The 9,976-nt window shown below is 40.4% G+C and overlaps 1 long non-coding RNA gene across 1 annotated transcript; it reads right to left on the bottom strand.

Annotated features, from left to right (window-relative positions):
• Window positions 1-3,668: 3,668 nt before the first annotated feature.
• LOC130606844 (uncharacterized) lies at window positions 3,669-7,427 on the bottom strand. Its single transcript, XR_008974084.1, has 2 exons — window positions 6,553-7,427; window positions 3,669-5,054 (listed from the first exon to the last, which is right to left on the bottom strand). It is a non-coding gene; the product is annotated as an uncharacterized LOC130606844 (long non-coding RNA).
• Window positions 7,428-9,976: the final 2,549 nt, after the last annotated feature.

Raw genomic sequence — 9,976 nt, forward strand, 5'->3', positions numbered from 1 at the left:
TATCACTACTTGTGAGCTTTAAATACAAGCAGGTGTGGTTTTATGCAAGAAAAAGCAAAGGACATAGTGGTCATGAAAGAATGAGCTCTTAGCTTACACTGCTTAGGTTTTTGACAGGCAGGTAATATTACGTGCTATGAATTGAGTGAGAAAATACAGCTGGCGTGGTGCAGCACAGCACTTGGGTGAAGTCTAAAATCAACAGGAAAACTACTCATTTGCAGGTGAAGAAACAGAATATTGTGAGTGACTCAAGTCACATTTCCTTTTGCCAGAGAACTGTTGAAAAGTGGTGCCTGGGTGGCACTTGCAGACCTGCTGCTGCACAGACAGCAAGCACTGATGGCTAGCAAGCCTTTGAGCTATAGCCTGCTCTCACATAGATACATTCCAACATCCAGAAATATACCCTTTTTAATTTGTTATTTAATAGTATCAGCACATTAAAGTGTCCTGAGAATGCAGTGAATCATATATATACATATGTATATGTTTAGAGACTTTAAAATTAGAAGACAGCATATATGCACATACACATCATCTATGTTGGTTTTCATTTTTGCCCTGGCTTGGGTTGTGCCAGTTGGATGATGGGTTAATATTAAGCATCATTATTTAAGACTAGAAATTCAAGTGTATGTCTTCAATTACTGGAGTGTCCTTAATACTGAGATTGATTTGTACAGTCTGAAAAACATCTAAATAATAAACATTTTGGGTCAAGTAATTCCTTCATCAAATGGCTTTCACATCAGCGTCAGAAACATATTACCGAGCATATAATTCACAGTTCATTTTCTGGGATAATCACACAATTAGCAGGAAAATTGGCCAATTTATCAAAAATTTGATTATGTTTGAGAGCATTATGTTAAATCCATCTTATGCTCATTTGAATTTTGGTTTCTGAACTGCCACTATTAGCACAGATTGATGCCCCTGGCTTTGGCTCCAATCAAATCTATACCTAAAACTTTTTGGAAGAAGAAGATAAAACTTGTTTTACCATTAAGCAGAGAAAGTAAAATTGAATTCAGACTTAGTGGAAGACTTTTCAGTTTGGTGAGGCAGAAGGATTTTTTAATCTATATTGGAAAGAGTTGGACACTCATCAACTTATTGGCTCTCTTCAGTAGACAAAAAAATATTGCTGGTAATGTATTTTCTAGCAATACATAAGAATATTTAAGCTGAAACACTTTATGCATTTTGTTGACCTCAAAAATATGGTCAACCTTTGTTGACCACATTAGTCAACAAAGTTGACTGTTATAAATAGAGACTATGTGCTAGAAAGCTCTTTGTAATGCTATGACTCTCTTCAGGGCACTCAGTGCAACTTAACCAGATGTGGGTTGTTGGAGAGATATGTCAAGAGAAGAGTGGGCACATAGATGAACTTTTAGGAAAAGAGCTGAGAGAGGTTTCCAAGTTCGGGAAGCACAATACACTAAGAGGGATCTACCAGTGTTAATACCCAGAATAACCCGGTATAGCGTCTGTAATAATACAGTCAGGAAACTCTGGATGCAGTGGGGATGGAATATAAAGAATTTATTTTTACAGTGATGTACAGACTTTTTTCTATTGTAGAGTGAAATGAAGAAGCTCAGAAATAGGGTCGGGATCCTGGGCTATTAATTCATATTTAAGAGAGAGTAAAAACAACTGAAAAAGAATCACAGGAAATTGAGGGTTTTTAAGCGCAGGGAAGTCAGAAAATCTCAGGTTGTCACTCTGGGGTGGGAGGATAAATTGTGCAGAGATGCCAAATACTGTCCCTATGCTGATTGCACTTGCTTCAGTGAAGAGCAGATCGCAGCGTCACAGAAGGCCCACAGCTGCAGAAGCACTTTAGAAGTAGCTAAATCTGAGCAGGTACATCTGGCAAGGAGAAGAGCAGAATGCCACATGTGAGGGAATCAAATTGAAATATACAATTGAGAAATGAGCCAAGAGAAGGAGGAATATCGCTTGCCTATGTGAAAAGATAAATTACATTCAAGATAAGTATTGTACCATCAGCACTGTGATCTCCATACTAACATAACCTGTGTACGCTGCAGTTAAAACCGTTCATTGCTCAAGATGTGCTGTGTTGTAATTAGCGCACACAAGGTTGTGTGAGGTGAGGAAAAGAAGGAAAAAAAGAAAAGACAGCAATGCCAGAGTGCTTCAGTTTTACTGTGGGATGAATTTGGCTAAGTCAACCTTAGGCAGAGGTATAGCACTGATCTTGTAAATTGAAGTGTCTCTCCTTCCCTATGTTTTTACCTCAGGAAAGCCGAGATGTATTAGTTACCCTGAGGTTAAAAGGAGAAAAACAAACACATACAAAAAAATGGCTTTTTTAGCCTTAGCAAAGACAAGCAGTCAGTTTAATTTATTGTAAGGTAAGTGGAAAGGTTGTACCTAGATAAGAATATAGCACTGGCCTTACATACTTAGCCAGAGGCAAGCACCTGAAGTGTCACCTTCCCCTTCGGTATTTGTAGTGACATATTCCACATTTGTTATCTTCCTCTAACAAACTCATCCGCCTTGAGCAACGAAGGCAAAACCTTCTCCTATTTTGGTTTTGGGATCAAAGGCCAAGCTTGGAGAAGGTTATTAGCAAACATATTTGGAATTAGTGTGAAACTGTTCTAGCACAAAAAAAAGGGCTTGGTTTTGCTCCCAAATTTCTGAGGTTTTTCTTTGCTTTCAGCAAACGTAATGTGGCTATTTGCTTTCTGTTGAAGCTGTTTAACTTTTCCCTTGCTTTCAAAACAAATCAGTTCCCATATTCCCCTCTAGACTGCTTCTGAGAATGGAGTTATTTATGCAGGATAAAACTTACATCTTGCTCTGAGGTTAGGGATCAGTCCCTCTTCCTGCTTCTGGAAGTGAATACCCCAAACAGCAGCAGTCAGCAATTTCAAAACCAGGTCACTTAAATTGCAGGGGAAAATCCAGGCTTCATAGATTAAAATGGAGGCGAAGTCGTGAAATTCATACTAAATATAACATAAAACCAGAACCAGACAAGACCTTTTTTGTATATAATTTGCTGACTAAGCAAGAATAAAACCTTTCATAGCAGAAAAGCCAGCTTCTCTTAGACCTAGTGCACCATCTGTCAGGCATCTCCCCTGAAACTGTATGACCTTTTTCTTCTCCCCTTTTAGTGGCCTTGTGTTAAGGTAAGAAGATTCTTTATTAGCAAGAGGGACGTGAGGATAACTCCTAACATTTGCATATACAGAGACTGAAATACCTTTCCAACTGAACTGTTCATTGAGTTTGGACTGAAACCACAAGATCTACCTTCTACACATATTACAAACACTTTTGCACATCAAGTGCATTGGAGACTAATTCTGATCCTCTGTTAGGGGCTGCAGAATTTACAATTAATAAAGCCTGCCTATGTAATTTTAAAACTCTCAGGAAGTTACAGCCTGAGTGACAGGTATTCAGCTCACAGCAAGATCTCCTGGGATGTTAACAAGCTAGCCTAGCCCAGCTGGTACCTTTGTCCTTCCAGCTTTATCAGTTTCGTATCAGCTGAATCTTATTTAGAGCATAATATTAATCTGCTGATGACAACATATGGGATAAATGCATCACAAGCAGAAGCTGTCAAGTCTAAGCCAAATTACTGGAGGAAAAAAAAACTAGCACAGGAATGCAGAATATGAGATTTATGATTATCACATGGAATGCAGTGGTCATATCCTCAGTGTCTGTAAACGATTTGAATATCTTCACCAAAGCAATCACATGTGTCAAATATTCACAATGGATGTCTGCCACAAAATGCAGCAAACAAATCACTTGTGCAGCTCAACCAGTATGGTTTTCTGCTCCAATATTTAGTATAATTGGTTATTTTGATACCTTTCTTATGATTGTCCCTATCCCTTTACCTTTTACATCCATGGGCTGTTACCCATTCTTGTGATTTCAGTGACCTACAAAAGAACACGTGATGGAACATGAAGACACAGAAAAACAAAATTAATTTACATCCATTTAAATTTCATTAGAATTAACAAATGACCTTTTACTTCACTCATTTTTAATTGAAATTCAGTCTATTGGTACTCAGAGGAACACATAGGGTGTGATTTTCAATACTGGCTCAATTTTTCCAGCTTTAAGTGTAATTGGCCTCAGCAGGGACAAAAAAAATAAGTAAAGGCAAGCCAGGAAGCTCTTGAAAATTGCACAGTTTGTGACAGATAAAAACACTGATAATACTTCCATTGAAATCACTGTGGTTCAGAGCTTAGTCCTGAGTACCAGCTTGCAGCTGTAATGGAAGTGACAACAGCAATATGCACGACGCTTACAAATCCCTGCCCAAACCCCCAGCACCCTGGTACCGTATCAGAAGTTCTCCTTTGTATTATTGTTACCTGGAAGAGAGATAACATGAACATGAGCATTACACTGACGACTGTGGTAAGAGGGGGACCAGTATATCCACTATTTTATAGCCATCTACTAAAAAGATCTGGAGACAAACAACAGAATGCAATCACCTCTGTGGTATTGGGAACTAAGCCTATTTAAATGGCCCCAGATCTAAGAAAGGTACAAAATCACTTCAAAGTAGAAGTCTGTCAGAGTATCTTGGATGGGAAAGATGTTATACCGGCTCAGACCTCCAGCGTTAATGGCAGTGATGTGCAAATAGGCTAATTTATCAAATTGCAGATTTGGATCAGTAGATCTGGGACAACCAAAGACCCAGTTATTGACTGTATCACTTAATGACCAATATGACAGAAAAGGTTTTTAATAAAAGCCGATAATACACAAAAGATAAGGATTCAAAATATCTAGGTCAAACCTTACATTAAACCCAACTTTTTAAAGATAAACATGGTTGTAATCTTCATTAGTATGTTCTTTACAGTACATATATGAAGGTGTCATACACATCCAGGGGCAAGCTCATCTGCTGCTCTACACTGACATGCATGTTGAGGTCAGCTGTGTGTTTGCTCTCCCCAAGCAGTGGATCAGTGCTGAATCCATCGCTTTTGAAGGGAGCTCGCCACACAGTCCTGCAGTATAGAATTGTTACTTGTGAAAAGATGCAGAAAACCTCTGCACAACCAGTAACACGCTGATGACAAAGACTTGCCTTCAACCCAGATGTCTCCAGCAATCCCAGGATCCATTTTCAGACACATGCATTTCCTTTTTAGGGGACTTCTGCTCAGCCTGAATTTAAACTGTCCACAAACACCATCTGCCTTTGCAATGAGTACTGTTCTTATTCCTTTCTGGGCTACTGACAGCCCACACTGGGACCTGGAAACCAAGCATGTTACTGTGCAAGCCAACAGATGGCTGTCTTGCATTTCTTTCCATTAGCAATCCCATTTGTTACAGAGGAACAACTGTCGCTGTTCTCTGGAATCTGTTTTGCATCATGATTCTATATGATTTTGCAAAAAGAAGGAAGGAGAAATTCCCTAAACCCTTCTGTCTTCTATATGGAGGAAATTTCAACTGTGACATGACTGCTTCACTGTTTAGATACGAAACTGCTATACTAAACATTCATTTTTTTCCTCATAAAGTCTCATCAATGACAATACCAGATTTTTTTCTGCTTTTACTTAGACCTTTGCAGTCTATCTATACTCAGCAGGATTAAAATGGTCAATGCACATAGATATAATCATCATCCAGCATAACTAAGAGTAGCACCTGGTCTATACTACCTTGAAAATCAGGAAAATGATCCAACAGTTCTATCAGGCCTTCAAAATCTGGAAGTCAGCAGTTATTTATGGATCCTAAGCAGACTTGGTTAAATACCGCAAAAAAACAGTGAATAATTTTGTCATAAGCACTGTCAGCTCATTCAGTTATTATTTGTGGCTTATTAGTATTAACTGCATATGTGTATCTGCATGACGAATGTTTCCAGCCCTGAAGATGTTTATGAATCCTAAATAATTCACAATACCCAGTGAATAATAAACCATGCTGAAAAGTAATATCGCAAGTCATTATGGGTTAGATGGTTTTGGTTATTTTCTCATTTTAGCAGGCTAAATTATCTAAACATAGTGTAGAAACAGAAGACTTGCCTAAGCAGACAAATCTAATGCCTGAAAAATACCAGATTCTTAAAGAAACAGTAGCAGGGATAATTCATCAAAAACCTTTGTAATAATTTTTACTTGAATTGGCAAGAGTTAGCAGAAGTTTTTAGCAATTAACACACTCGTAGAAAAGCTCACCAGTTCAGAAACAGGACAAAAGGAAACAAAAGATTAATCAGTTCAATAGTTCATCAAGAATAATCTTGAACACTTCCAGTCCATAATAGACTTAAAGATTTGCAATTAATCACCATTGTCAGAGTAAAATCCGCCTTATTCTTTAGGATTTAAAATAAATTAGGCTGCATTCCGGACAACACCATTGCTCAACAGACATAATAAACACAACTTGAAAGAGTGCTTAGTTCAGGTTAGTGGACAGAAGAGCTAAAGACAAGCTGGAACATATCGCTCACAGATATTTGCATAGATACTAGTTATGTACTCTGGGGACAGTTCACTTGGTATCAGTTCCTTGTCTTGCCTTCTCCGCTCTCTCGGTAAGGGATCTTTTTTGACATTGTAGAGGCCAAACATGAACATGAGGCCACTCGATGAGGCCAGAATCAACAAGGAAGAAGCAGGTGATGATTTTGCAGAGTGTCTTTGCCTGGAGCCTTTCATCAGAATCCAGTCAATCCAAGTTGCTAAAGACTGTGAGGATGATGATGAAAGGTGTGGACCTCAACAGCCCACCAGGATGCTCGCTCATTTAGAGGATGTCTGCTGTTTACAGTACATTCATATGCTGGTGAACAAGAACAGGCAGAAGACCAGGGATGTGCCACTGATTGCAGTAATGATATCCCAGAGGTCCCTGTGTTCCATTTACCCTGACACTTCATTCTGCAAAAATATTTGGAAATAGGAGAGTGAATAACAATCCCTGGATTGAACCAGCACAGCTATTATCATGATCTTTTATTTGTCTAAATGGAACCAACATTTCTTCTGCAAATGGAGAGAAGTCAAGCTTACCTTTATGGTGATGCCTGTGTGCATTCCTTGAAAGCATGTACTGCACAGCAGGTGTTTCATCTGCAATAACCAATGGCCAAATATGTTTTTTGTAGCAATAAAAAGAAATCAAAGCCCAAGTTTTTACCGGAAAAATATCTAGCCCACATTTATATAACACCAGAATATATTAAAAGGCACTGTATTTGTGGAGTGGGACAACCATGGGTAAATTGTTCCTTGTCCAGTAGCTGACATAGCTCGTAGTCTAAGGGAAAATTTTATGGTTTACATAAGTCCTTGCACACTGGGGCTCACAAAGTAAACACCAAGACAATCTTTGCTGGGAACAAATCCCTTTTCAGACTCTGCAGATCTTAAACCCATGGTCTCATTATCTCTCATACAGCAGGCTTCTTCCTTGTGTGACTTATTTCAACAGAAGACTGTTTTCTAGTGCCAAGATTTTGGAAATTGTCCAGACTTCCAGGTTCTATTGAAGCTCCCTGACCTCTTCACAGACCCTCATCACCATAGCTGGCTGATGCAGCAACTGATGATAGTCAGTCTCTCATCACAACCAGTCTGTCACCCACACATGAATGATCACAGCCAGGTCTCCTTAACATATTTCAAGGTTACCTTGGCATCTAGATGAAACTTAAAATCCCTAGCAGTCAAAAATAACTTCTGGAATTGGCTATGGAGAAGAGGGACAGTCTTCTCTGTAAGTCCATTGAAGAGGGCACTATGGAAGTGGAACCCTGGGATGTTGCCAGGGCCGCAATTGGTATGAGTACTTATCCTTTCCAGTCTTGATGGACATTATCAGTAGCTCTTTCTACACAGGCTGCATTTTGTATTTACTGTTAGTGGACTCATAATGGAGCTAGCAAACCTTTTATTCTTACTTTAATTTGCTTTCACATCAGTTTGGCTAAAACTTGGGATTTTCCCCCACATTCTTCATTCCTTCGTTTATCAAATTCATTCCTGCTTCAGAATATTTTAACTTTCTATGTATCTGAGTTGGAGCTAGTGAGACCTGCTGGTCTGGCAAGCGAACAGACTAACACTGCATTTCTAGATATGGACAGAACATGTCACACTATGGCACAGTCTTCAAGAAAGTGCTCCTCATTCCCAGAGCTCTTCAGTTTCTGCAGTTACTCACAGGCCTCCCCAGGAATTAGCTTTCCGATCAGGAAATTCTTCACAGTTTTTGATGCACTTTGCATTCCTTGACCTCCTCATCAGGATGTATGGTGATTCAGCAGACCGTTGTCACTGGAGCTGATTTAAAAAGGACAAGAGAGGAAATTATGATTTGCCTAAAGGTTTAACACTGCCTATTTTAAGAGTGTCAATAATATTTAGGTTGTTATGAATAGATTTTCCCCTGTATGTACTTGTGTTCGACTATCGGTGTTGGGACCGGTCTTGTTTAACATCTTTGTCGCTGACATGGACAGTGGGATTGAGTGCGCCCTCAGCAAGTTTGCCGATGACACCAAGCTGTGTGGTTCGGTTGATACGCTGGAGGGAAGGAATGCCATCCAGAGGGACCTTGACACGCTTGTGAGGTGGGCTGATGCCAACCTCATGAAGTTTAACCGTGCCAAGTGCAAGGTCCTACACCTGGGTCGGAGCAATCCCAGGCACAGCTACAGGTTGGGAAGAGAAGAGATTCAGAGCAGCCCTGCAGAGAAGGACTTGGGGGTGTTGGTTGATGAGAAAATGAACATGAGCCGGCTTCAGTGTGCGCTTGCAGCCCAGAAAGCCAACCGTATCCTGGGCTGCATCAAAAGGAGCGTGACCAGCAGGTCGAAGGAGGTGATCCTGCCCCTCTACTCTGCTCTCCTGAGACCTCACCTGGAGTATTGTGTGCAGTTCTGGTGTCCTCAACATAAAAAGGACATGGAACTGTTGGAACAAGTCCAGAGGAGGCCACGAGGATGATCAGGGGACTGGAGCACCTCCGGTATGAAGACAGGCTGAGGAAGTTGGGGCTGTTCAGCCTGGAGAAGAGAAGGCTGCGTGGAGACCTCATAGCAGCCTTCCAGTATCTGAAGGGGACCTATAGGGATGCTGGAGAGGGACTCTTCATTAGGAATTGTAGTGATAGGACAAGGTGTAATGGGTTAAAACTTAAACAGGGGAAGTTTAGATTGGATATAAGAAGGAAATTCTTTCCTGTTAGGGTGGTGAGGCGCTGGAATGGGTTGCCCAGGGAGGTCGTGAATGCTCCATTCCTGGCAGTGTTCAAGACCAGGTTGGACGAGGCCTTGGGTGAGATGGTTTAGTGTGAGGTGTCCCTGCCCATGACAGGGGGGTTGGAACTGGATGACCTTAAGGTCCTTTCCAACCCTAACTATTCTATGATTCTATGATTTCAGATTAAGTGGCAAACTACAGGAATCCCATTCCTAGATACAATATGGTTTTGCAAGACTCTCATGATAACCACAACCCAGTAGGGGTCCAGCAATACCTACATGGAGTATTTCAGAAATTAAGTAGCAGAAAGGATCTGCATGGAAGAGATATCTTCTAGTAACTGTTGCCGCAGGAAAGAAGTAGCTTATCTCTCATCTCTTATCTCTCATCTCTCATTCTGTAGAAGTGCAGGAAGATCATACAGGACTACACTTGCTTTCTGACAGCAGAAAACTTTGACCATACTGGTGTCGTTTTCCAAGAAACCAGCTCTGGTATCTCACCTGTCTGCTGCAGCACTGATGTATCCTTTGTTAAAGACAAGACATCGCTCATCTCTCTCCAAGTACAAATGTCTTACAAGTCAATTCTGTGCTTAATGCAAGCTGACAAAAGGAGGTTTATATACTGCGCAACAATACCCACTGCCACTCATGCAGAGAGAAGATACTTCAAGGGCAGCTGGCTCCTATGTG

The sequence above is a fragment of the Pezoporus wallicus genome, unplaced genomic scaffold, assembly GCF_028554395.1.
Source record: "Pezoporus wallicus isolate ANWC-B61680 ecotype Strahan unplaced genomic scaffold, APGP_CSIRO_Pwel_v1 contig_4191, whole genome shotgun sequence".
NCBI classification, from domain to species: domain Eukaryota; kingdom Metazoa; phylum Chordata; class Aves; order Psittaciformes; family Psittacidae; genus Pezoporus; species Pezoporus wallicus.